This window comes from Cervus elaphus, chromosome 14 (genome assembly GCF_910594005.1).
Source record: "Cervus elaphus chromosome 14, mCerEla1.1, whole genome shotgun sequence".
NCBI classification, from domain to species: domain Eukaryota; kingdom Metazoa; phylum Chordata; class Mammalia; order Artiodactyla; family Cervidae; genus Cervus; species Cervus elaphus.
In genome coordinates this window covers 24,686,263-24,714,206 of record NC_057828.1, presented here as the reverse complement: position 1 = coordinate 24,714,206, position 27,944 = coordinate 24,686,263, and the positions used below count along the sequence as shown (strand labels likewise).

Here is a 27,944-nt window from a genome sequence, read left to right as displayed (position 1 = left end):
TTTAACTCCTTGAAAATGTAAAACTCAGTACCTCAGAAAGACCAAAATCAAAGTCTAAAGACCAAGAAGCACTGAAATAGATATTTATAATGTTCAATTAAAACCTGGAGACAAGTTTGGTAAAAAAAAATTTCATTTATCAATCAATAAAGGTAAAACTCAATACCGCCAAAGGAAAATGAACCAAAAAAAAAAAAAAAAAAAAAAGAGTGGAAGAGTCATTAAATAAGTGACAGAAATGGACTGTAACATAATTTAAAATGTTCAGCTTCTTTAATAAAAGAATTTTCAGTTGAATTAACATTAGATTCATTTTTTTCCACATGTCTGATAAATACATTAAAAAAAAATATGAAAGCACCCAGTGTTGGCAAGTGTGTGGGTAACCAGAGACCACTGGGAGGAGGTCACCCTATAGCCGTTGAGAGCCACGTGGGGTCTGTGCATCAAGAAGCTTTATAGACGTTCAATCCTTTTGCCTGAGTATTTCAAAATCTCAACGTCTCCTTAGAAATAATGAGATTAAAAAAATAGAGTTCACAACAGTACTATTTATAATGAAAAACTGGAAACTATTTAAATGCCCAATAATAATAATAATAATAATAAATTCAATATAGTGATTCCATATAAGAAATCAAGCTAGATTTAGAAAAGGCAAAGGAACCAGAGATCAAATAAATTGCCAATATCTTTTGGATCATAGAAAAAGCAAGAGAATTGCAGAAAAATATCTACTTCTGCTTCATTGACTATGCTGAAGCCTTTGACTGTGTGATCACAACAAACTGGGGAAGATTCTTAAAGAGATGGGAATACCAGACCACTTTACCTGCCTCCTGTGAAACCTGTATGCGGACCAAGAAGCAACGGTTAAAACCAGACATGGAACAATGGTTTGGTTAAAAATTGAGAAAGGAGTACATCAAGGCTATATTTTGTCACTCTGTTTATTTAACTTGTATGCAGAGTACATCATGCAAAATGCTGGGCTGGATGAAGCACAAGCTGGAAACAAGATTGCTGGGAGGTATATTAATAATCTCAGATATGCAGATGACACCACCCTTATGGCAGAAAGCAAAGAACTGAAGAACCTCTTGATGAAAGTGAACGAGGAGAGTGAAAAAGTTGGCTTAAAACTCAACATTCAGAAAACTAAGATCATGGGATCCAGTCCCACCATTTCATGGAGAATAGATAGGGAAACAATAGAAACAGTGAGAGACTTTATTTTGGGGGGTTCCAAAATCACTGCAGAGGTGACTGTAGCCATGACATTAAAAGATGCTTAATCCTTGGAAGAAAAGCAAGGACAAACCTAGACAGTGTATTAAAAAGTAGAGACATTATTTTGCTGACCAAGGTCCATCTAGTCAAAGATGTCATTTTTCCAGTGTCATGTATGAATGTGAGAATTGGACCATAAAGAAGTGTGAGCATCAAAGAACTGATGCTTTTGAACTGTGGTGTTGGAGAAGACTCTTGAGAGTCCCTTGGACTGCAAGGAGATGAAGCTAGTCAATCCTAAAGGAAATCAATCCTGAATATTCATTGGAAGAACTGATGCAAAAGCTGAAGTTCTGATACTTTGGCCACCTGATGCGAAGAACTGACTCGTTAGAAAAGACCCTGATGCTGGAAAAGATTGAAGACAGGAGGAGAAGGGGATGACAGAGGATGAAATGGTTGGATGGCATCACCAACTTCATGAACATGAGTTTGAACAAACTCTGGGAGATGGTGAAGGACAGGGAAGCTTGGCGTGCTGCAGGTCATGGAGTCACAAAGAGTTGGACACGGCTGAGTGACTGAACTGAAGTGAACTGAGCCACTGAACAGCGATAATAACATGTAAGAAAATATCATAGAGGTATTTAAAGTGAGATTTTTGATACATGCCCTACAGTGTCCATTACAACACTATTTGCCAGGACATGGAAGCAACCTGAATGTCCATCAATAGAGGAATGGATAAAGAAGCTGTGGTACATATATATATCTATATATATAATGGAATATTACTCAGTTACAAAAAAGAACAAAATAATGCCATTTGCAGAAACATGGATGGACTGAGAGATTGTCATACTAAGTCAAGTAAGTCAGACAGAGAGAGAAGAATATCATATGATATTGCTTATATGTGGAATCTAAAAAAAAAAGGGTACAAATGAATTTATTTATGAAAAAGAAATAGAATCACAGATGTAGAAAACAAACTTTTGGTTGCCAGAGATTAAGGGAAAGAAAGGTAAAGTGAAAGTTGCTCAGTTGTGTCCTACTCTTTGTGACCCCATGGACTATAGCCTGCCAGTGTCCTCAGTTCATGGAATTCTCCAAGCTAAAATACTGGAGTGGGTAGCTGTTCCCCTCTTCAGGGCATCTTCCCATACTAGGGATTGAACCGGGGTCTCCTGCATTGCAGGTGGATTCTTTACCAGCTGAGCTACCAGGGAAGTCCAGAGAATGAGGGAGGGGAGGGATAAATTGGGAGACTGAGATTGAGACATAAACACTACTATATCGCACAAGGAACTCTACTCAACACACTGTACTGGCCTATGTGGGACAAGAATCTAAAAAAGAGTGAATATATATATATATATATACACACACCAATTGGACAAGAGGGGAACTGGGTAGCCATTCCCCTCTCCAGGGGATCTTCCCTATCCAGAGATCGAACCCAGGTCTCTTGCATTTCAGGCAGATTCTTTACTGTCTGAGCTGCAAGGGAAGCCCATGACTTTTATATTTAAGAGAAAAAAACATATTAAATATAAAAAGTATAATTCCAGTATAACTTAATTGGCTATCCATGTCATTCTGAATGCCACACGCTAATTCTTAGACTTTAGTTTTAGAGTGGAGAAGGAATAGTTTTTCCATTTCCCCTGAACAAAATTGAGTCAAGTTGACAGCAGGATTGCAGAGGTGGGCAGACCCAGGCAAGGCAGGCAGGGTTTTAAATCACTGCTATCTGTTTGTCATTAGGAATTGTTTTTCTTTCCCCTAAGACGTAAATGTCTTTTAATTATAGGTCAATTGATTCTGTAACTGAAAAGTTGAGCTGCAGATTAAATACAGCCTGCTGTTCTTATAATGAGGAGTGATTAGGATCTGAAACAGTTTTCTCCCTTGCCTGGAAAAAAGCACCAATTAGTATTAATGAATCACTACTTGTAGGAGGCAGCCAGGCTTCCAGTTTTCCCAAAATATGAGAATGACTAAATTTTGGCCAAGATATTCTGTTCCCTTCTTCTCACTATTAGTTTATTTGTGTTATTTTTTAATGAAGTCTTTGTTTTGAAGGAGTATCTGAAGTTTTTAGGGATAATCTTTACAAATAATGATTGAGATTGTTTCAAATGAGGAGTAGCTTTAAATTTCTCACATTGAATACAAATGTACCTAGGCTGAAAACTAAGAGGTTTTTGTTTGTTTGTTTGTGGTTTGGTTACATATCTGAAATAACTTGTGTACTTTTATTTTCCTATCTTTGTTTAAGGTGAATTTTGTCTTAATTGAAAGAGATCCTGTTTGTCAGGGAATATTGAAGTAGTCGTGATTGTACATTTGTGATGTATAATATAAATTTTACAAGTCTTTTGGGAGATATTTTGGCATTATTGTCAAAAAGTTTAAATATGTTTATACCATTTATATAATAAAAGCATTTCTAGGAATATATCCTAAGAAAATAATGATAAACTCCCAAAGATTCATGGTTACAGTGTGGAAAGTTGAAAAAAATTTAAAATCTACAATAGAGATTTCTGTGAGAGGCAGGAATTTTTTCTGTCTTGTTCAATACCATATCACAAATGCAAAAAAGTACCGGTTCATAACAGATAATAAACATTTATTGGGTGAATAAATACATAATATGCAATGAATAAAAGTAATCTAAAAAGCCATTTTCTTTGAAAATATTTAAGATCTAAGTGAAAAGGCAGGAACATTTTGCATGTATAGTATAACAGATATTAAGCTTATTTGAAAGTGTATATATTTTGGAAGGGTAAAGAACAAATTGCAAAAGTGATTGCCTCTGGGAAACAGGACTGGGGATTTGGGACAGGAGAAAAAGTTTTGCTTTCAATGTATAACTTTGTGTAGTTGGTGCTTGATCCATGCATATTCTTTTAAATTTCAAAAAGCTGACTAAAAGTGGATATTGGAATTTTATTAAAACCTTTCTCAGTATCAAGATGATCATTTGGCTTTTATTCTTCAATTTGTTAATGTGGTCTATCACATTGATTTTAAAATATTGAAAAATCTCAAATTTTTTTTAGATATTTTTGGATACATTGAAAAATATATCCAAAATTTTATATCCAATTGTATAATCCAAAAATATATCCAATTATATAATCTGAAAGTATATCAATTATATGATCCAAAAGTATATCCAATTTTATAATCCAAAAATATATCCATCCAGTTTTCAGATATTGAAAAATTCCTGGGATAAATCCCATTTGATCATGACTTATGGTCCTTTTAATGTATTGTTGGATTCATTTGGCCAGTATTTTGTGGTGGATTTTCACATCTGTACTCATAAGTGATATTGGCCTGTAATTTTCTTTCTTTTTTTTATTTTGTGATATCTTTGTCTGGTGTTGGTATCAGTGTGATACTGATGTCAGATAATGAGTTTGGAAGTGTTCTTTCCTCTGCAATTTTTGGAATAGCTTAGAGATAGATATTAACTATTCTTTAAATGTTTGGTAGAATTAATCTGTGTATATGTGCATTTTTCTCTGTGTGCAATATTTGAGGCATGTGTGCTCAGTCACCAGTCATGTCTGACTCTTTGTGACCCCATGGACTATAGCCCATCAGGCTCCTCTGTCCATGGGATTTTCCAGGCAAGAAAACTGGAGTGGGTTGCCATTTTCTCCTCCAGGGGGTCTTCCAGACTCAAGGATTGAACCTGTGTCTCCTTCATCTCCTGCGTTGGCAGGCAGATTCTTTACCACAGAGCTACCTGGGAAGCCCCAGTAAAGCTTAAGTTAACTATTTAATAGTAAAGCTATAAGGGTGGTATGCCTAATGCAACTGTTTAAACAGAACTGGAAAATTCACTTTAAATAAATTAAATGAGGACTTACTTGAACCCATGTTCTCCTTTTAAAATCACACATATGGGACCAATGCATAATGACCCCAGTTAAATACCTTATTGACATGAACCCACTCAAAAATGCCAAGACAGCAACCATTATAAATATTTTAGGCCATTGTTAAACTGGTACCATGCCATGGGCTTAGGGTGGTTAAGATGCTGTAGCTTAATGTTGACATTTGGCATGAGAAGCTTATGGTCTGAATCATGTTCCTTTTTATGTAATTCTGGCTCAGGAATCAGATACAGAGCAGCTGAGAAATAAATTACATTGTTGAGGTTGAAGACGAGGCACAGCAGTATGGCTCCGGCTATCTGAGAGAACAACGGGGGCCCGGAATGGGCCAGGAGCCATTCCTTCCTCAGAGTCTTGTCCAGAATGATAGCTTCCATCTGCAGGTGTGTGGCCAGGATCCCACACACATGAAACAACTGGTGACTGTGACAGATGTAGTCAAAGCATCCAGGGGCCAGGAGCTGCGGCAGATGTGCAGAGTAGAAGACAGAGGCCAGGACGGTCATGGCCTGTTTGCAGATCAAAAGCCAAATTTGAAAGCTCTACACTAATTTATATTTTTTTCTGCTTTGTAGAATTGCTGTAGAATTGTTTCCTCATTATGTTTTTTTTTTTTTTTGGAATTTTCCAGCCTTCTCTATGAACAGTATTACATTGTAGTTAAGATTTAAAAGATATATAATAAGTAAACAGGTAAGATTGGTGGAGATAAATATCTTTTATCGTTCATCTTTCATCAACAGAGCAGTTTACCTGAGCCATAGGTTATAATTCCTGGGGGGTGGAAGGGACATGCACAGGGTAAGAGGAGATCATTTTTATACTTGAGACTGTGATGCCTTGACAACTAAAATTAATAGAGTAAGTTCTTAAACAGGGGTTCCCAGATGGCGCTAGTCCAAAAGAACCTGTCAATGCAGTAGACATAAGAGACGTGGGTTTGATTCCTGGGTGAGGAAGACTTCCTGGAGGAGGACATGGCAACCAACTCCAGTATTCTTGCCTGGGGAATCTTATGGACAGAGGAGCCTGGTGGGCTGTGGTCCATAGGGTCGCACAGAGTTGGATATGATTGAAGCATCTTAGCACACATGCACATCCTTTAAAACAACAAGCATGAAAAATTTCTATGGGCTCTACTGGAGAATGGGTAGCTAATAGGAAGAGGAGGTTGGGGGAAAAGTTTGTAGCTTGATTCAGATTGGTACCTCTGCATCTCTGGTGAATGGGGAGCTCTTAAGGGACTCTGAGCTCCTTGTTGAGTGCTGGAACAAATGTATCAGAGTCAGGTCAGAAGACTGAAGAAGGACAAACAGATGAGAGTGAAAAGTGGAAATATGAAACAGAATGAGAGCATGGTCTATGGGAGCTGAGATCCTGGGGGGATTCTGAGCCTGCTACAGTGTTAGTCTATTCATATAAAAAGTGGTTTGTAAATAGTCTCTATTGGCGTATTTCTAAAACTTTAGGCCCTTCATTTGAACCACATCACTGTGCTTCTCTATTGTAATTATAATTCTGTGTATAATATGGTATATCCAGGCAGGAGTTTGTATGTATAGATGGATCTGGGGAAATTGGCAGCTTCATTCCCTTGTGGGAAGCACTGTGGTTCATCAACAGAAAGTGAAAGTGTTATGCAAACACTCTGCTGCAGGAAAACTGGTAAATGTTTGGAGTGTGACATGATATATCAGGAAAGTTGTCACAGTTGTTCCTTATTACTAGAGAAGAGCTTCATTGCCTTCTTTTCCTCATCTCCCCTCCACTGCTCTGCTTAAAGCATTCTGCCTTTTGCAGGGATCAGAAGTTATTGATGGTCTAGCTGCTGTCATCCTGGTCTCAATTGCCTCTTACTGCAAGTTGGAAAAATGACATTTTCCATTCTTCCTCTTGCTCGATCACTCTGAGGTCCTCGTGCCATTGACCACTTTCTCCTTCCTGACATCCTCTTGTTACTGACTTCTGTGAATTAAAGATTTCCCTAAGTTGTACAACACTGGTTCCTTTCTAACTTTAAGTCCTGGCTGCTCTGCTGTGCTCAGTCTCTCAGCCATGTCCACAGTCCTCTCTGTGACCTCAAGGACTGCAGCCCACCAGGCTCCTCTGCTCACAGGATTTTCCTGGCGAGAATACTAGAGCTGGTTGCCTTGCCCTCCTCCAGGGAATCTTCCCAACCCAGGGATCAAACCCACGTCTCCTGCCTTGGAGGAATGCATTTACCTCCTCACTTACCACCGAGCTACCTGGGAAGACCTTAAGTACTTACTGTGGATAATCTTAAACAGACATATAACAACCACATACCCACTTTAAATTTCCATCCCCTGCCCTCATCTCTCTTCTCAGTTCAATGCTCATAGTTCTAGGTGCATACTGACAGTTGTGACCCCCATGTCTTATGCATTTGGTATTTTTAAACTGAACCAGCTATCTTCCAGAAAATATGATCTTCTGTCTTTATTTCTCTTAATTAACGTAGAAAAGATCTACCCAGTCTTCTGAGCTAGAATGCTAGAGTCTTCCTTCTCCCCTTGATTGCTTTCACCCATTGCCTTTCTCCATCCTCATCACACCACATATCACAATCTCACCTCATGCCACATTCTTGCTTCCTTCCCCACTGCCCCCTCCACAGACCATATGCTTTCATCCCAGTGAACCTCTGCATGGCCCGTAGAGACATTACAGTATGCAATGACACACGATGCCCTTAAATATGTTCTTTCTTCTGCTTGAAATGACCTTTGTTGCTTTGTTCACCTGATGAAAATTTATTCATCCTTCCAGGTCTCTGCACATGTGCCTCCTCTCTGAAGTCTTCCCAGACTTACATTTCCAGAAGAATGAAACATACTTGCAGTTCTGGTTCAAAAATAATATGTAGAGTTCTATCATAATTCACATCAAGTTATACTTTTAGTGTAATATCTTCATGTCTTCATTTTCTATCATTCCATGAAAATAGGGATCCAATTAACCTAAGAAGCTTTCTAAGAATACAAAGGAAAAGGAAAAATAGATGAAAGTAATGAAAAGAGAATAGCAGGCATCTAATGTGAGGATTATGGGTTTTCCAGGAGAAGAAATCAAAATAATTGGAACAGAAGAAATAACATAATTAAAGAAAATTTTGTGAAGCTAAAAATTGTTTATTTATGAAATTCAAAGGCCTCAGTACATTCTTGCCAAACTAATTAAAACAAGAATTTGCATGTTATTTGGGGAAAATGTAAGATAACATGAAAAAACAAAAACTCAATCTGACTTTTCAATTTCCTGCCATACTGACAATTTTTAAGGCAGAAATTTGCATTTCATTCACAGCCAATTAGTCCTTATATGTGAAAGCAATAGAAGAATATCATGAGATATACAAAGGTTTGGAAAATAAATTGCACATGAACATTTTGAACAATTTTCCTAGAAATGGAGTCCATCTGAACTCTGTTATGAGTGAAAAAATGTATGCACAAGGTAGGATTTATGCTAAGTCACTTCAGTTGTGTCCGACTCTTTGCAACCCCATGGACTGTAGCTCGCCAGGCTCCTCTGTCCATGGAATTCTTCAGGCAAGAATACTGGAGTGGGTTGCCATTTCCTCCTCCAGGGGATCTTCCCAACCCAGGGATCTAACCCACCTCTTTTATGTCTCCTGCATTAGCAGGTGGGTTCTTCACCACTAGTGCCACCTCATAGGTCAACCTATAAGACTGTCACCAGCCATAAGGGACTGTCACTGCAGGAGTTATAACAATAATTTGTTCTTCAGCATCACAGATGGCTGAACTGATCACAAAAATGAATCAGTAAAGAAGTGTACAGCATAGTAATGCCTTCCATTATTAGACCTGAGTCACGATTAAACTGAAGCAATTTCACTGCATGTTCTTTAGCTTATTATGGAAATAATCTGATGATTTGATACATTCATTCCTGCTATGACAGGAACCTCTCTCAGGCAAAATGTATCTCCAGATTTAAAGCTGTCAGTTAAATAATATTATTAAATAGCATGACAACTATTATTTAATGCTATGGTAGAGATTGTACTGCTCACCAGATCTATGTTAATTCTCTTTTTAGTCACACAGCTAGACTACTCCCAGGCCTAGCCTTAACTTTGGCCCATGACTGGGATCCAGCAATAGAATTTGAGTTGAAGTAATATATAACAGTTCTAAGCCTGGTTCATGTAAATCATGCAGTCTTTGCTTTTTATTTTTTCTCACTCATTGGCTAAATGGGGAAGAATGCAATAGTATAGAAGAAGACAGAGCCTCAAGATGTAATGAAACTTTGTCGTTGAATGATTGTATGAAACAGAGTCCCTCATTAAACTATTGTTGACTTAAGTCACTGAATTGGGGCATCATTTTGTAAAGCTATCTTATTCTTACAGACTTAAGTACCTACAAAAGGTAAAACATCGAACTGTCGTTATGGTTGTGTTTTGTTGTTTTATAATTTTCTTCTTTCTACTTGTTATTTATATTCATTTTATTAGTATACTTTAAGTGAAAAATCCTTGGATCTTCCATATAGTGATATCAGTCTTATATGCCTAATATCTCCAATGTTCCACGCTTGAGCTCCTTGACATACATTTCATTCTCAATTCTTCAAGGCTCTTATCACAGAACTAAGCATGTGAGAGGAGTTTAGTAGTTGACTTTAATTTGTCTTATAATTGCATGGAAGATTGATATTTTCTGGCTCTATAGACCAAAATAGTAGTTCCCAATTTCCTAAAAGATGCCAAGTCTTACTTCATAAGTAGTAAAAAGTGTTGAGTGCTCGCTTCCAGAAAACACAGTTGTGGCTGGGAATATGGTAGAAACAAAACAAAGTTTCTAGTGTCAAGATATTTACATGCAACCAACAGGGAGATGGACAAATAGGAAGAGGCATAATATAATTTCAGGAAATAATAACTTCTATGGGAAAAAAAGCAAAGTTTAGATGGAAAGGACTCGTTCAGTGAGAGAAGGGGACTATTTGAGGCAAGAGTGATGTCTGAGCAGAGACTGGTGAGATACTGAAGTATGTCCTTTGAATTCTGGTGTAAAGGAGCAGTCCTTGTAAAGTTCTTGGGACAGAAAGGAGTTTGGACTATTCAAAGAGTTGAGTAAGTTCCAGCATAAACTATGAAAACATGGGAGGAAATGGTATCAGAGAGACAGTGACTCACAGCAAAGAGTTTGGACTTTATACTATATGACAGTTTCTTTATACTTAAAACTTCATTTGATTCTCACTGCAAACCTGCAAGGTGATGTTAGTATTTTTGTAGTTTCAGAGAACTGGGCTAAGAGGGTTGTACTCCAGACTACAAAACCAAAAGACCCAGAATCTACATTCTATCCTCATTCTGATTGTCTCCAAATCCTGTTGTTCAGGTAAACACCTGGACACTCTGCCTCCAGAATGTAGTCAAGCCCTTGAAGGAGCCTAGATGTATGTTGAAAGTGAAAGTGTTAGTCGCTCAGTTGCATCTGACTTGTTGTGATCCCATGGATTGGGGCCCACCAGGCTCCTCTCTCCATAGACTTGTCCAAGCAAGAATACTGGAGTGAGTAGCTATTCCCTTCTCCAGAGTCTGAGCCACCAGGAAAGCCCCAAGAGTACTGGAGTGGGTAGCCAGTCCCAACCCAGGGATTGAACACAGTTCGCCTGCATTGCGTGCAGATTCTTCCCCATCAGAGCCACCAGGGAAGGCCTCATGTATGTTACGCCTCCCCTGTTCAAGTTCACAGTTCAGTTCAGTCGCTCAGTCGTGTCTGACTCTTTCCCTAAGCCTCCCTGGTGGTCTAGGTCTGTCCCTTCTCCTTGACAAAAATCAAGCGTTCCTCCTCCACCCAAGAAGATGGAGGAAACCTGCTTTGATGCAGTGATACCTATTTCTTCTCTTTTGTCCCTAGAGTATTCTTGGGACTTGGGGAATTTTCTATTAAAAAAAAAAACATAAACATTTTACTTTTTCATTTGAGTGCCATCCTAAAAAATACTATATCCTGGATTATCTGACCCCTTTGTGAATTCAGTGTCTACATTGTCTAATCTCCTTGTGAATTTAGAGTCTGTATTCGTGTTTATGTCTGGGATTTTCATGGTCCTTAAGCCAAACAGGGCTATTTTATTGTTTAGTGGAGGTGGGGGAAATGAGTGGCAATAAGCCCTCAAATGATGGTCACTAGCAAACAAAGGCTAAGTGATGTTAAGGTGATCTATTTAAGTTGAGAAAGGACAGGGAGAACAGAACCATCCCAGGACACCCACGGTCTTCCAGGTGTGCTTAATAGAGGGTAACCTGCACCATGGTATTTAATTTCAGCAGAAGCAGCATTATTTGGTGTAATAAATTGTCATTCATTTGAACTGTATCAGTCCTAAAATTTTATCTTTACAAAATTTGTTTGATTAGATTACCATTCTGTTAGTAGTTTATACCTATTTTTTGTCCCTATGTTTGTATGTCTTTTGTGTGTGTGTGTGTCTTAAAGAAGCACTTGATTAAAACATTTACATTCAAATTAGAGTCTTCAAAAATATTTTCCTTTAAAAGAGATTCACACATTTCTTAAATTTAAGAAGCTCTGGTTTAAAATGTACATCACATATAAAGGAAACAAATGTTAATAGTCTTTGGTAATTTTGTAGCTTCAGGACTGTAACTCCAACATTTATAAAATTACTATAGCTTAATCCAGATGGCTTATTTTAATTTAAACAACAAAGGTGTCCATTGCAATGCTGTTCATGATGGTAACTATTGGAAACAATTTAAACTTTTATCATTACATGATTAATTGAATGAGAAACACTGTAAAATTCAGTATGTTTTATACTTCAAAATAATATTATAGATGCAATTTTATTGACTTGGGACAATGTTCACCATATATTGTTAGGTGAAAAGACTGAACAACAAAAATGTATATATAATTTAATCCTATTTTCACAAAAAATGTGTATTTGTGTTACATGTGTGTGTAAATCTATGCATGTGAAAAGGCCAGGCCTGAGAAAACATATACCGTGGGATTTAGAGTGATCTTGTCTGAACTATTGGATTATGATTTTTCCTCTTTTGGTTTACCTGTATTTTCTAACTTTCCCACACTGATCAGAAACTGCTTTTGCAATTAAAAATAACTTAAAATTTAAAATGTAGTTTGAATGTTTTAAAAATTGCACAAGATAACCATTCCATTTTAAAAAGAGGCATCAAGGAGAACTTCCATCAGGTTACATACACAAGATTAAAGAGTGGGTGAGGCAAAAGATAGCTCACAGATTTTGATGATTCCTTGAGAAATACGGAATAATATCCGAAATATTCATTGGAAATAACAGGTTGGGGCATCACACACCCACACCTGGGAATAACTTACTCAAACACTAAAATGTGGTCTTTTCATATAGTCTGGGATGTAATTATAGTCTTTTATCTTCCCTAAATGAAAATAGCAGAAACTGTTAAAGTCAGGTTGCAATTTTGTACTAAGAAGTAAAGGCATTTTTTTTTTTTGAAAGAGTTAAGTTTTACAATTATTTCCAGATAACTCATGATCATAAAAAGGAAAATACTAATCATTTATATATTTCATCATTTTGAGAAATAAAATGGTGTGTGTAAATCCAGAAAAGTAATGCTTGAAATAATTATCTGTTTTCCCCAATTATTCCTTTTTATAAACATTTATAAAGTATAGAAAATTTCAAAATATAAGCCAGAACATCTGCATTTTTAGCACTCAAGGAAAATTGTTATTAACACTTTAATTCATATAGTTTTGGTTATTTTCATTTTTATTCACATTTTAAAAATACTTGGATTTAATAAACATACTGTTTTACAACTAATTTTGATTTAAAATACCCCTAGAACATTTTTTCTGTATCAGAAAAGTCTTAGAAAAGAAAAACATTATTTCATAGTAATCTTTTATTAAATAGTTTGCAGGCTGTTGTATTTTTGTTTAAATATTACTATCTTAAACAATACTGAGAGGATCACGTTTGCACATGAAACTTTGAGCTTCTCTTTAATTGTCATCTTAGGATAAATTCCAGTGGGTCAATACATAAGCAGTTTAAAGATATTTACACATATTGTCATTTTTGTTTTTCTTCTAGAAGACTGTATCTGCTAATACACCCATCCTTGTTGAATATTTACAGTTTTACCCAACTCATGGTAAGTACCTTGAAGGGAGAAGCCCTGAAGATTCTACTTTAATTTCTATACACTTCTGTACTTTGTATTCAGAGCTGAAGAGAAAACAGAAGAGCTATAATAGCTTTATGTTCTTACAGAATTTCCTCACTGATCAGAAAGAATGATTGTAAAAAATCTTCCCACCTCAGTTCTGCAGATGGCAGAAATCAAGTTTGACAGTTCCCAGAGCTGACAGCTCCTTCATGATACCATCTCTGAAGAAAATGGAAGACAGGACAGGGATCTTCTATCCCTTTGCCTTTGACAGAGTTACTTTCCAGAGTGCAATAAACATCCCAGGATATGCTGTTGAACTGAGTTAGAAATAAAGACCCCCAAGGCCTGGAAACCATTTAATTGCTATCCAAGCATTTCTGAAAGTGCTTGGAGCCCCTCACAGGAAAATTCCCTTATGCACAAGACAAGGGAATCGCTAATAACAAGGGGGTGGGGGGTGGGAAGGAAAGCCAATTTTCAGGGTAAGAAATGGCTTGGGACGCCAGAATTAAAACATTCAACGTGTCAGGTCAACCTTTATATTAAATTATAAATATTTACAGTTTCCTTTTCTTCTAAGAAGAGGAAATCGTTTTATGCTTGTTTGTTTCTTTGTTCATTTTTAATGTTGACTAGCAGGAAAAGTGTTCCCTTCTCTGGCCTTGCCCCCTCCCCGCCTCTGGGGATGTCATAGAGAGATGCTCTGCTGTATAACATTGCTTCTTTACACTGAGCTATACCTTATACATCACATGCACCCCTAAATGATTTGATTCCAGCCTTGCTAGTCTGTGCCCGAACCACAGGGTTAGGGGAGCAGTGGGATGATATATGTGTATCCTACTCTGGAGCTACGCTTAAGGTCTTAAACGCTTTGACTATTTAATGCCTATCTCTGTTTACAGTGTTTTCCCCATAGACCTAGAGGTCCACAGGGGCTGAATCTGTCTTTCTTATTCACTTTTGTATCTGCTACACAGAGGTACTGTTGAACTGGCAGCCTATAAGAGCACATGCTTTCCCATAATCTTACCATCACAGGGAGTTCATTTTGGTTTTAACATTTGCCAATTTGATAGCGGAAAATGGAACTCATTGTGTGATGCTGGTAAAGTTGAACATCGACTCATTTGTTTATTTTTCCTTTGTAATTTGCCTCTTTGTGCCCCTTGTGTATTTTTTCGATTAAGAACTCCTCTTTTTCCTGTTGATGTAAAAGAAATAGTAGTTTTTATAATTAAGGATAGTAACCTTTTGTCCACCATAATACTTTATAAATATTACTCCCCTAGTATGTTATTTCTAGTGTTTTTAGTGTAGAGAGAATTTTAACTTTTTTCCTCAAATACACTGTTTTCCTTTATGATTTTTGCTTTATGCTTAGAAAGCTCGTCTCTACTGGATGTCAGTTCTTACTTTTTTAATAGCTAAATTTTAAAATTAATCTAATTCATCGAATTCAACAAAATATTATTTCAGGAGCTTTAAATTATTACCTCAATTAATGTAATTTGTGCAATGGAATTTTTATATTTCCAAGCTTCTTAATCTGCAAATGTTACAATGGGGAATGTCTATTTGCATGCATGCATGCATGCTAAGTCGCTTCAGTCATGTCTAATTCTTTGCAACTCTATGGACTGTACCCACCAGGCTCCTCTGTCCATGGGATTCTCCAGGCAAGAACACTGGAGTGGGCTGCCATGCCTTCCTCCAGGGGATCTTCCTGACCCAGGGACTGAACCCACATCTCTTAAGTCTCCTGCATTGGCAGGCAGGCTTTTTCTCACTAGCATTTGAGGAATAATTCTAATAAATATCACTAGGTTCCTACTTGATTTCCTCTTTCCATAGATCATTTTATAGAAGCCTTGGGAAATAATGTTGACTTTTTCCTACAGTTTTTCTGAAAGGATGTGAGGCAGGGGTTTTACTCTAAATGATACGAGGAAAGCTTCCTAAAAATATTGTCTGAATAGCTTCCCCTTCCCCCAAGAATTCCATATTGCAGAGTGGTAGCTAAAAATATCTACCCCAGTTGTTCTCATTGAAATAATCCATGCTACTCACTATCTCACAATTTTCCTTTCTCTGCTCCTCTGAGCCGAGGTGTTGGGGAGTAAAATTTCCACTCTGCCTCCATCTAGTCAAGGCAATGGTTTTTCCAGTAGTCATATATGGATGTGAGAGTTGGACTATAAATAAAGCTGAGCACAAGAGAATTGGTGCTTTTGAACTGTGGTGTTGGAGAAGACTCTTGAGAGTCCCTTGGACTGCAAGAAGATCCAACCAGTCCATCCTAAGGGAGATCAGTCCTGGGTGTTCATTGGAAGGACTGATGTTGAAGCTAAAACTCCAATACTTTGGCCACCTGATGTGAAGAGCTGACTCATTTGAAAAGACCCTGATGCTGGGAAAGATTGGGGGCAAGAGGAGAAGAGGATGACAGAGGATGAGATGGTTAGATGACATCACCGACTCAACGGACATGAGTTTGAATAAACTCTGGGAGTTGGTGATGGACAGGGAGGCCCGGCATGCTGTGGTTTATGAGGTCACAAAGAGTCGGACACGACTGAGTGACTGAACTGAACTGAACTGAACTGCCTCTCATCAATTATCTGGAGAAATAGCCTGCTATCCAGATTTCAGTATTAACAAAGAACATGAAAGGTGACATAGAAATCCAGAATCCTTTCCTTTTAGAAAGTGGACAGAGAGTTCCAGTTTCTGGTTTTTCACATTAGATGCTTGGAAGTTGCTACTTTGTCCTAAAAGGAAAAAGCTGAAGAGAGTGGCAACAACAGCAGCTCTTTTGTATTCATAAGAGAAGGGGACCATGGCTGATTCATATCAATGTATGACAAAACCCACTGGAAAAAATAAATAAATAAAATTAAAAAAAAAAAAAAAAAGAGAGAGAAGGGGAAACACAAGGCAGACTGCTTGGAGAGGCAGTCAAGTCTGCACATGAGGTCTGGGTTTCCCAGAGTGAAAACTCACAAAGTAGAAACCACTGCAGGAGTTAAAGACCTAAATGGCAATTGATGGATTACTGGCGGCTCACTGGAAAATTCTGAATTAACAACTCCAGGGGATCCAGTCACAGGCGCGCTCCCACAGCACTGTGACATTTACCTCCAAGAGCTCCACCAGATTCCCACAGTAAATACTAGGGAAAAATCTCCTAGAACTTCCTGCAGGGGGAGCTGAAAGAAGAACCATTTTGAAATACACCGGAGGAATCAGTTCTTCTGTCATCAGGGGAAGCCAGTGAACCAGAGCCTACCCTCCTGGGGCATTGTTATCAGAACTTAACTGACCTAGACAGCATATTAAAAAGCAGAGACATGGCTTTACCAACAAAGCCCATCTAGTCAAAGGTATGCTTTTTCCAGTAGTCATGTATGGATATGAGAGTTGGACTATAAAGAAAGCTGAGCACTGAAGAATTGATGCTTTTGAACTGTGGTGTTGGAGAAGACTCTTGAGAGTCCTTTGGACTGCAAGGAGATCCAACCAATCCATCCTAAAGGCAATCAGTCCTGAATATTCATTGGAAGGACTGATGCTGAAGCTTAAACTCCTGTACTTTGGCCACCTGATGCAAAGAACTGACTCATTGGAAAAGACCCTGATGCTGGGAATGATTGAAGGTGGGAGGAGAAGGGGACAATAGAGGATGAGATGGTTGGATGGCATCATTGACATGGTGGACGTGAGTTTGAGTAGGCTCTGGGAGTTGGTGATGGACAGGGAAGCCTGGCGTGCTGCAGTCCATGGGGTCACAAAGAGTCAGGCAGGACTGAGTGACTGAACTGAACTGACCTAGGGCAGGGAACTAACGCAACTCTATCCAGCTCTACCCATCCTGCCTCAAGTAAGTGAGAAAAGAAAAAATGCAAGAAACTCTAGTGAAGTTCACAGCCCAGAGGCAAAGCTCACTAAAAGTCTGAGACCTAATCATAGACCTATTGAACATTTCCCTTCCCATCTCACCACCATGTTACTAAGGCTTATTTATAGTATTTCTTTTTGTCTTTTACATGATATCTGAGTATTAAGAAAAATTGCGAGGCATATCAAAAGGTCGAAAACACAGTTTGAAAAGGCAGAGCAAGCATAAGAACCAGACATGGCAGGATGCTGGAATTATCAAATGGGGAATTTAAAATAAAGATGATTAATAGGTTAAGAGCACTAATAGATAAAGTAGACAGCATGCAAGAAAAAATGGACAATGTAAGCAGAGAGACAGAAATGCTAGGAAAGAGAAGGAGGGAAAAGTTGGGAAGGAGGAAGTGTACAGATACTGATTCAGTAATAACTTTCAGTGCTATCACAAAGTAAAGCTACTGTTCTTTCTTACACAGCAGGTGATAGTAATTTTTAATGCCACTTTTGATGAAAGTGGTAATGCTCATAAATTCTTCATGCTAAATCATTGAATAAAGCCTCTTTCCCTCTGATTCTCTTACAATGTCACTTATTACCCTATTCTCAAAGGGGGACTTTGGCGATATGTTTCTTGACATGTTTTATAAGATTTCCTGATTTTATTTTTAATCAAAGCTGAGATTACTGATGGCCAAGCTGCCAGCTAGCTCACCCAGTACCTTTGATCTAATCTAAAAAAAAAAATTTCCCCCCTTAGAGATGGATGCCAAGTGAATTCCTTGAGTGCAGGGGTGAGATCTAAGCCTCCTGGACAGGCTCTCTTATGCAGGGCACACCCTAAACAATTGTACAGAGCACCAGGGATCCTGAGGCCTCTTACTTATGTAGTTATGAACATGAAGTTGAAAAGTGACAACAGAGTGGGCAACCACTGGATTCATCATGAAGCCATCATGCTAATTTATTGAGTTCAATGAACCCTGGCTCTGATCAAAAATTTTTCCATATTGAAGAATAGTTGATTTACACTGTTATGTTAGTTTCAGATATACATCAAAGTGATATATATCACTTATTTCTCAGTTTCTTTTCCATTATATATTATTACAAGATTTTGAATATAGTTCCCTGTGCTATATTGTAGATCCTTGTCTATCTATCGTATATATAGTTATGTGTATCTGTTAATGTCAAACTCCTGACATATCCCTCCCCCTCATTTCCCTTTGGTAACCATAAGATTGTTTTCTATGTCTGTGAATCTGTTTTTGTTTTATAAATAAGTTCATTTGTATGGTTTTTTTTTTTAGATTCCACATATAAGTGATATCATGATCTTTGTCTTTCTCTGCCCGACTTACTTCACATAGTATGTAAACCTCTGGGTCCATCCATCTCTCTCTGCTGCAAGTTGTCCTATTTCATTCTTTTATATGGATTAATAATATTTCATTGTGTATATACACCACATGTTCTTTATTCGTTTGTCTGTCAATGGACACGTACATTGCTTCTGTGTCTTGGCGATTGTAAATAGTGCTGCTATGACTCTTTTTTAATTAGAAACTTCATATTTTCCAGATATATGTCCAGGAGTAGGATTGCTAGTTCATATGGTAACTGTATTTTTAGTTTTTATGAGGAACTTCCATATTGTTCTCCATAGTGAATGTACCAATTTATATTTTTAACAATAGTGTAGGAGGGGTTCCTTTTCTCCACATCCTCTCCAGCATTTATTACTTATAGACTTTTTGATGATGACCACTCTGACTGGAGTGAAGTGGCACCATATTATATTTTTGATTTCCTTTTCTCTAATAATTAGTGATGTTGAGCATCTTTTCATGTGCCTGTTGCCATCCATATGTCTTATTACATAGAAGGATGATACTTTGAATTAATGATTTCATCATTAAAAAAAAAAATGAGCTAACTAAACAACCAATGGATCACTGAAGAAATCCAAGAGGAAATAAAAAATTACCTAGAGACAAATGGCAATGAAAAGATGACAATCTAAGACCTACGGGGTGCAATGAAAACAGTTCTAAGAGGAAAGTTAAGACTGAAGCAACTTAGGAGCAGCCGCAGCAACAGTATTACCTTAGGAAATAAGAAAAATCTCAAATAACCAACTAAACTTTATACCTAAAGCAACTAGAGAAAGGAGCAAATAAAACTCAAAGTTAGTATAAGGAAAGAAATCATAAAGGTAAGAGCAGAAATAAATGAAATAGACATGAAGAAAACAATAACAAAGATCAATGAAACTGAAAGCTGGTTCTTTGAGAAGACAAACAAAATTGTTAAGCCTTTAGCCAAACTCACCAAGAAAAGAAGAGGACTCAAATCAATAAAATTAGAAATGAAAAGGAGAAGTTGACACCAAAGAAGTACAAAGGATCATAGATTGCTACAATAAAATGGGCAACTTAGAAGAAATGGGCAAATTGTTAGAAAGATACAACCTTCTAAGACTGAACCAGGAAGGAAAAGAAAATAGGAACAAACCAATCACAAGTACTGAAGTTACAAAACAAGCTATGCCACTTAGTCCTCCTTTCCTCAAACACGTAATTTTTTTTTGAAAAAGACATTTCTGGCTAATGTAGTATAACTTCTGTTTTATTTTACCTCTGTCAATGTTTGATATTCTTCTATGTTGGGAGACTGAAAAAGTCTACATTTATTTTTAATTAGTGCTGTGTGAATTCCAGCTTTATTCATATTAAAAAGTATAAAAAGAAAAGAAATAAAAACGTTCATATTCTCACTCTCTAAGGGAGATGCATGGAGCTCTGTGATTATGCAAGTATCTGTGGAGAGAACACAGCTAACCCAGCTAACCTAAATTCAGGGTCTGGCTACTGAGTTCCCTTATTTTAGCATGAATTTCCTTGATACCTAATTGGTACTGTATCTTTTTGACTTGTGATTTGGCTAGACTTTGTTTTTCAGTACCGTATACTCCAAAGAGCTCTGCATCCCTCTGATTTCCTTTTCCATATCTTTGGATTGTTGGTGGGGTAGAGGGAATGTGGTCAGGTGGGACAAATACAAACGAGAGCAGTAGAGTCCAGGCTACCTGAGCACCTTGAGGAGTATCAGATAGTGGAATGCACTGCGTGTTTGATGCTCTAAGCCATGGGGAGCAAGCTCAAGGACTTTTTTACTTAATCATGGTAGGACTCAGTGGGTGTGTGTATAAGCAGAAAGCCATGTCTGTTCCTCTGATGGAGTGGGCTTTCCCATGGGCCTCACTTTTGGTCTTAACCTTGTTCTTCTCACTGCTGTCTTCATGGACATCTGTGTGTCCTCTAAGGCAGCAGTGCCCAATCTTTTTGGTACCAGGGACTGATTTTGTAGAAGACAGTTTTTCCATGGACTGTGTGGAGGGAGGGATTTGGGATAATTTGAGTGCATTACATTTATTGTGCACATTATTTTTATTATTATTATATCAGTTGCACTTCAGATCATCAGGCATTAGATTTTGGAGGTTGGGGACCCCTGCTCTAAGGTGACTCAGTTCCTTGAACTTTGGCTGATGTCTATTACAGAATTACTGGCTAGTGGTGCCTGACTCAGTTCTGTTTCCTACTCATCAATGACTGTGAAATCGTTCCCATTCAAGATTGAAGGGACCATTCCAAACTTCTAGTTATACTAGATTATATTTCAGAAAAGAAGCTTTATGTTCTCAAAGCATTTATTCATGTAATCATTATGACTGGCAAATGTTTCCTGTCCTTCACTCTTGCCGCAGGTTGGTCAAGTCTTTGAGAGTGTTTGCATAATATTTATTTCATGGATAGGTATTGTGTTTGAATACCTCTGCTAGCTTTAGACAGTCACATGGAAACAGAAATCAGAGAATAATTCATTAGAAAGAATATTGAACTAGGTATCAAAGGACATTAGCTCTGATTCTGCCTGGCTGTCTATGAACCTTGAGAAAGACCTTTGACTACTCTGGTTCGGATGCTTCATATATTAAAAGAGGGAAACAGTGCTTGCCTTACCCACATCAGAGGCTTGTTCTGAGAATCTTAAATGTGAAGGTACTTTTGCAAACTGTAAAGATCTTCTTAAACTCATGGTTTTCTTATTAGGAGGGCCTGCCACCTCCCTACCTGAGGGAGCCTTTTACAGACTCTCCCTGCCTCCACCCACCATGGGCATTTCTGCTGCTCTGTTCAGAGAAACACAATTTATGGCGTCACAGATACAGACCTGGATCACAGGGTCCCTGCTCAGTTTCCATTACAAACACACAGGCTTCAGGCTTCAGGCTTCAGGCTTCAGCCCTTTCCACATGCTGAACTTCACTGGAGTCCCATGTGTTGAGAGCCTTCTGGAAGAAACCCAACAATTACAGAGCAGCGCACCATACAGACTTGGCCTGAGCGCAGTTTCAGCCTGAACTTTCTGGGGAATGTGACGAGGTCCCGTCCTGCAGTCTCTCAACATGCAAAACTCTCCTGGGCGTGGAAGGTTTGGAAATTATTCAAGACTGAGGAGTACTGCCTCTAGGGTTGAGCATCAGGGAGGACCCTTTAGCCAGAATGGACCTTAAATCTCAATTCACGAGCCTGCTGCTTTTCTCTGTCTGTGTGGCCTTCTACTTAAAATGAATAAGCAAAGGATATCATTTTAAGTACAGTGGTTTCTACATTCCTAGGGCTGAATTTTCCTTTGCCCCCCAGGTTGATAGTAGTAAAATAAATGGATCCAAATGGATTTTGCAGAGAGAGTCAAAAAGTCATGCCAACTTGGCCTCTCTTGTACAGTAGGTACAGTATAAGCAGCTGCCATTTAGAGAGGATATGACCTCAAGTCAAATATCAATTCTTTCACCTCCTCCTTAGGCCAGCCAACCACAGCCACACATCGTGTCCTAGCACCCAGAACGTGACCTTGGAGAATGAGGGACCACATGTACACAATTTCTGCCAAGGCAGAAAGGTCAGCATGTAGCATGAATACTGTAACTGGAGCTCTGATCTACAAGTCAGCTTTCCATGAACCTGTGTCTTTTGTCACATGGTTGTCCAATGTCTCCATGTGGTGATCTTTCACATGAGTCCAAGGCAGACAGGCTTCCCAGTTGGTGCTAGTGTTAAAGAACCCACCTGCCAATGCAGGAGACATAAAAGACATGGGTGCGATCCTTGGGTTAGGAAGATCCCCTGGAGGAAGGCAGGGCAACCCACTCCAGTATTCTTGCCTGGAGAATCCCATGGACAGGGGAGCTTGGCGGGCCACAATCCATAGGGTCACAAAGAGGCAGACACAACTGAAGTGACTTAGTTGTACCAGGGCAGACGTGCAGATCCAGAGGAAGACTGGGAATGAAAATAAAATCAGTGGTATTCATTTTTCTTTTTGTGTTTACCTTAGCTTTGGCTTTATACTGATAGTCAGCATGGAGGGGTCCACCCTAGGGCCGTTAGTTCATCCTCTGCAGTATGGTACCCTTCCTCTGTCAAGATGCCTACTATAGCTAGTGACATGCCTCAGCACATCATCGGTACTCTTTGTTTTTTGTTTGTTTTTAATAAAATTAGGTTCTCCTTTAAAAAAGCATTGAGCAAATAATTCCCTTGGGGAAATGAAGCCTCTACATTAAAATATAATCTTCAAAGAACTACATGATGTGTGAATTAGAGGTTCTCCAAGAGCCCTCTCTCTATCAGGCAGAAGTGAATAGGTAACTCAATTCCATAGGCCAGGGTTTGGTAAAATTTCTATACAGGACCAGGGCCAGATGGTAACTATTTTTGGCTTTGTGGGCCATGAAAGATCTCTGTAGCAAAGGCTTGACTCTCCATTGTAGCACTAAAGCCACATAAACAGTACTTAGATAAATACATGTGGCTCCATCCCAATAAAACTTTATTTACAATAATAGACAGTGGGCCAGATTTGGTCCACAAGCTGTGGCTTATGGACTTCCATTATAGGTTCCTGTGTATGGTAATACTTGTTTTGGGCTATAAAAAACTTGGCAATCATTAGTGCATATTATGTGCTATTGTGGATGCAAAACTGGGGTAAACCCCATTTTGTGCAGATCCAGTATCTGTTTCTGGCATCCAGCAGGATAGGATCTGGTCTCTCCCCATCACGTCAGCGTGTCTCTCCAGCGTGCTTGCTTTTCATCACTGCCTCTCTCCCCGTGTCCTCCTTCTCCATCTACACAATGTGCCTTGAGGGCAGAAAATGGTCATTTCACCCCTAAAACAGACAACTGATTCACATTCAGCTTCAATTTACACTGTGCTGGGCACGCTCACATTCACATCTTTAGTCTTCAAAACAATCCAGTGAAGTAAGCTCCATTATTCTTTGTTTACAAGTGACACAGTACAGGTTCAGAGAATTTAGGTCACGTCCCCCAAGGATTCTACACTAGTTGGTAGTGGATCTAGGGTCCAACCCAAACCACAAGAACATTACCACGAATGTCCTTCATGGCAGATTTTCTTTGGGCATAAGTAGTTTATTTTGAACAAGTGGAAAAACGATAAGAAACATCTTAAATCCAAATAAGGGAACTGGGAAGAGGGTGGCTGGGTGTCCAAGACCACTTGGAGGGTGGAGTTTTGTTTTGTTTTGCTTTGTTTTAACATTAACATTGTGGCTCTCTGCTGGAAAGGACATACATTCTTCATTCTTTTTTCATTACTTGAAAATTGTTGCAACCATTATGCAAAACCAATAAAGGGAAAACTTAAAAAAAAAAAATGTCATTTGGCAGGCAGGCAGTGCCCAGTTGAGGAATAGCACAGGTCTCAGGGGAAAATAATATGCATTTTGTAAAATTTCTTAAGAGACAATTTATGGTTTTGAGAAAACAAAACAGGAAATTGAATTAAAAGGAGAAACATATTTAAATAATGCTCAAGTGATGACATAACCAAATGAAGTCCAACAATCGCAACTTAGAATCAGGCATTGTCAGCTGCAAGAATCTTATAGCATCAGTTGGTGGTGTCCAGAGTGCAGAGGGATGTTTTATTCCTTAATTGGTACAGCATCACAACTTTAGGGTAAATAAAAGCTAAATTTTAAAATTGGAATTTGGCCCTAAATATCAGGTTCCTGGCATATCTTTACTGAAAACACAGAAATATGACCCTCCTTCTTAATGTCCTTTACGAATTAATGACTTAATGAATTTTAGTCCTTGTTTCTGAATTGGCAGTTCTTGGCCCTGGAATGAATTTAGAGTATGTCAAGTGGGTATTCTTTTTTTCTATTATTCCATACTCAATACATCTTGTAGAGTAAGAGATTTAAAAAATAAAATCTATTACAAGAAAGCAAGAAAAAAAGAAAATCAGAAGTCATTTGCTACCATCAGTAGTAAATATACACACACGCACATTTTTCTTTAATGTTATGTCCAATTTAAAAAAATGTTTCAGGAAAAGACAGCTGATCCCAATTCAAACCAGTATACTACATTTAAAGCTTCTTCTATTAATTTTTGTTTGGTTTTTCAAAATCCTTGAAAGTTAGGGGGTAAAGGAGAGAAACTGTTGACACTTAAGTTCAGATTCTGAATCTTTCAGCAAACAGTTCTAAATGAGGGTCCTTTTTTCTTCACCAGTTATAAAAAAAAATAATAATACTGTTATATATGTAATGAAGATTTTTATACACTTTGCACTTTCTTTTTTCTGTTCCACAATATAACTGTATGAGATAGATTATAGTATAGCTTCTATTTTTTGGTGAGAATATGGAGACTTCACTTACATATGAAAAAAGAATATATATGTATATATATATATTTTTTTTCTGTTTTCTTTTGCATAACCAAGTTCTTAACTACCACCCTAATCTGCTTCAGTGGGGATCGAAACCTGTTTTGTCATGCAAGTGTGATGACAATGTAATTAATTTAGTCTTAGCAAAAAAAAAAAAAAAGCATATTTGATTTGCTTGCTTCTATCCTCATGCGAAGAGTTGACTCATTGGAAAAGACCCTGATGCTGGGAGGGATTGGGGGCAGGAGGAGAAGGGGATGACAGAGGATGAGATGGCTGGATGGCATCACTGACTCGATGGGCATGAGTTTAAGTAAACTCCGGGAGTTGGTGATGGACAGGGAGGCCTGGCGTGCTGCGATTCATGGGGTCGCAAAGAGTCGGACATGACTGAGTGACTGAACTGAACTGAACTGACTGATTAATTTACTGTCATGAAGTAGTGAGGTTGAGTTTGTAAACAGCACATGTACACTTTGTTGCCCAGTCCATTTTGTGATGAATAGCAGACATCTCTGCAGTGCCGGGTCAGGTTCAGCCGTTCAGCTGAACACAACTAATTGCATCACATGGTCACTGAGCCACTTCACATCCAGGAAGTGTACTAAACTTTACTCTCTGGCAGAGATGAAATCATTTAGAGCAAGAGCTGTATACACACACACACACACACACACACACACACGTATATAGCTCCTTCTGTATCACTAGCACCTGGCACGCAGTGTATAGTAAGGAAAAAAGTCATCTAAGTGAACCAGGAAGATGAGTAGAAATTAAGTATGGATTAATTGATTCTTACAAAGGTTTATGTGGCATGGCGGAATATTTGCAGTGTGGATGCTATAATTCCTCTCTGTGTATACAAGTCTCTGGGCTTAGCCACATGACGCTTGACCAACAGAATGAAGTAGAAATGATGGCATGTGAATCTAATTCTCAGGAGGTCTTATGGTTCTGTACTTGTACTCTGGAACCTAGCCACCAGCTCAGGCTCTCCTGCTGGAGACATGTGTCCCAGTCAACTGTTACTGATAATTTCCAGAGATTTCTGTGAGGCCAAGTTAGCCCATGACACTCCAGTTTCGTTACTGGTTGACTGCAGCTTTGTAAGTGACCGTAGGTAACACAAGCGGAAGAGCCTCCCAGATGAGCCCAGCCTGAACGGCTAACACATAGAGTAACAAGCAAATAAAATGGTCATTCCTGTAAGTCATTAAGTTTGGGGGTAGTTTTCTACACAGCAATAGATAACTCATACCTATGAGCTTTTGACAGCTGAATATTTTCATCTGTTACTCCCTTAAAATGAATAAAAACAGACAACGTAATAATAAGAAACCAACTAAACAATACCCATCTGAAAAACCTATTAGAGTTGACACCTCTCTATCACATGAGGGAGGTTCTTCAAATATAATCAGCAAGGGCAATCTGTTCTTATTTTGTTTCTTTTTCTTAGAAGAGTCAGTGATATGAAACCAAATTTGTGGTTCAACTTACGGGCATTTCTTCACAGATTGAGGAGATGTGTTTTGTTAGATCTGTGTTTCATATTGTCTGATAATACATTAAGTGAAAAGAAATCTACTGATACTGTTTTTCTTGGGAATTTGATTTACAACAATAATAGTTCCAGGATAGTACACTTGGACTTGAGGAGTGGTCATCAGAGTAGAGTGAAAATGAAATAAAACATTGAGAGAAAGTTGTCCTGCCCATTAAGGCATGGAGAGCTTAGACCAGTGAAGAGGGTGTGGATTTAAGAGGAGAGAAGTTTGAACTTACTTGATAAAATAGTAATAACATGTTGACTCGATGTAGGTTGGGGTCATGAGCAGTAACCACATTCTGAAAGGCTGAGGGTCTTGTCCTGGGGGTGGGAGTCCTCGACATTTTACAAGGCTTGTAGTTTTCCTTAGCCAGATTGCTAAGCAGCAGATAATCACTCTTTAGTTTAAAAATTTTGCCAATGTAATATTAAATATAGTGCAATTACTACATACTTAGCAGTGAATGAACCATTTTTTATGCATTGTCTCAATTTCAAAACAATTTTACAATGGAAGAAATAAGGCCACTATATTATAGAGAAGGAAACTGGGCCTAAGGAATGTTGAGTAACTTGCTCAATTCACAGTTATAAGGAATTGGTTGAGATCTCAGGCCCAAGATATCTCATTCCAGAGCACTTTACTACCACAATACTAGATTGTAATCTAGGAACTAGAATGTGAAGAGAGACCCTGGGAAGAAAAACACCAAAAAAGCCGTGACATTGATTCATTATCAAATTGCAAGACATTTTCACTAAAAGGTTATTTTGCCCATATCTTTACCACCATGCCACCTAAATCATCTCAGATGAACAGGTAACTTCTTATAAGGAAGACACTAATTCTCATTAGTACTTTTTCTTTTCTTTCAAAATACAAAGTGAAAGGCTTTCCTTGAAAAATATTCCCTCCCCCAAACTAAAACAATATTATTTTCAGTTAGGATTTGCCATTGTGTAGAAATATTTTTTTTGTTCATTGTGTCGACTCTAATCAAGATTGAAACAAATTCAAAAATGTCTTAAAGATATTACTGAAAAGTACCAACAGATGTAAATTCTCTAATAATGTTGTACTACCCTGAGCTATGTCTCCTTCTTCCAGTGAAATTGGAAAACAGATTATGAAAATAAGCCCCCTTCCTAAACTATCTCCCTGAAAGAAATGCTCTGTGTTATACCATATCTGCATAATTCTTTTTGTAATTCAGCTGCAAGTCATGGTATTCTGATATGAACCTCTGGGTATAGAATCACATAAATATGGAGTCAGTATGAAGTTGTTACAGATGGCAGATGAAATGAATGGAGTGGAGCAGCTTTCCAAACCTCTGTTTCTGCAA

At 38.1% G+C, this 27,944-nt stretch overlaps 1 long non-coding RNA gene across 4 annotated transcripts in view; it reads left to right on the top strand.

The window, feature by feature from the left end:
• The window catches only part of LOC122707756, a 248,160-nt gene that overhangs the window by 149,886 nt on the left and 70,330 nt on the right, over positions 1-27,944 (top strand). For all 4 annotated transcript variants that reach the window (XR_006344905.1, XR_006344904.1, XR_006344902.1 and 1 more), the window contains exon 3: positions 13,293-13,353. This is a non-coding gene — a long non-coding RNA (uncharacterized LOC122707756). The remainder of the gene's footprint in view (positions 1-13,292; positions 13,354-27,944) is intronic.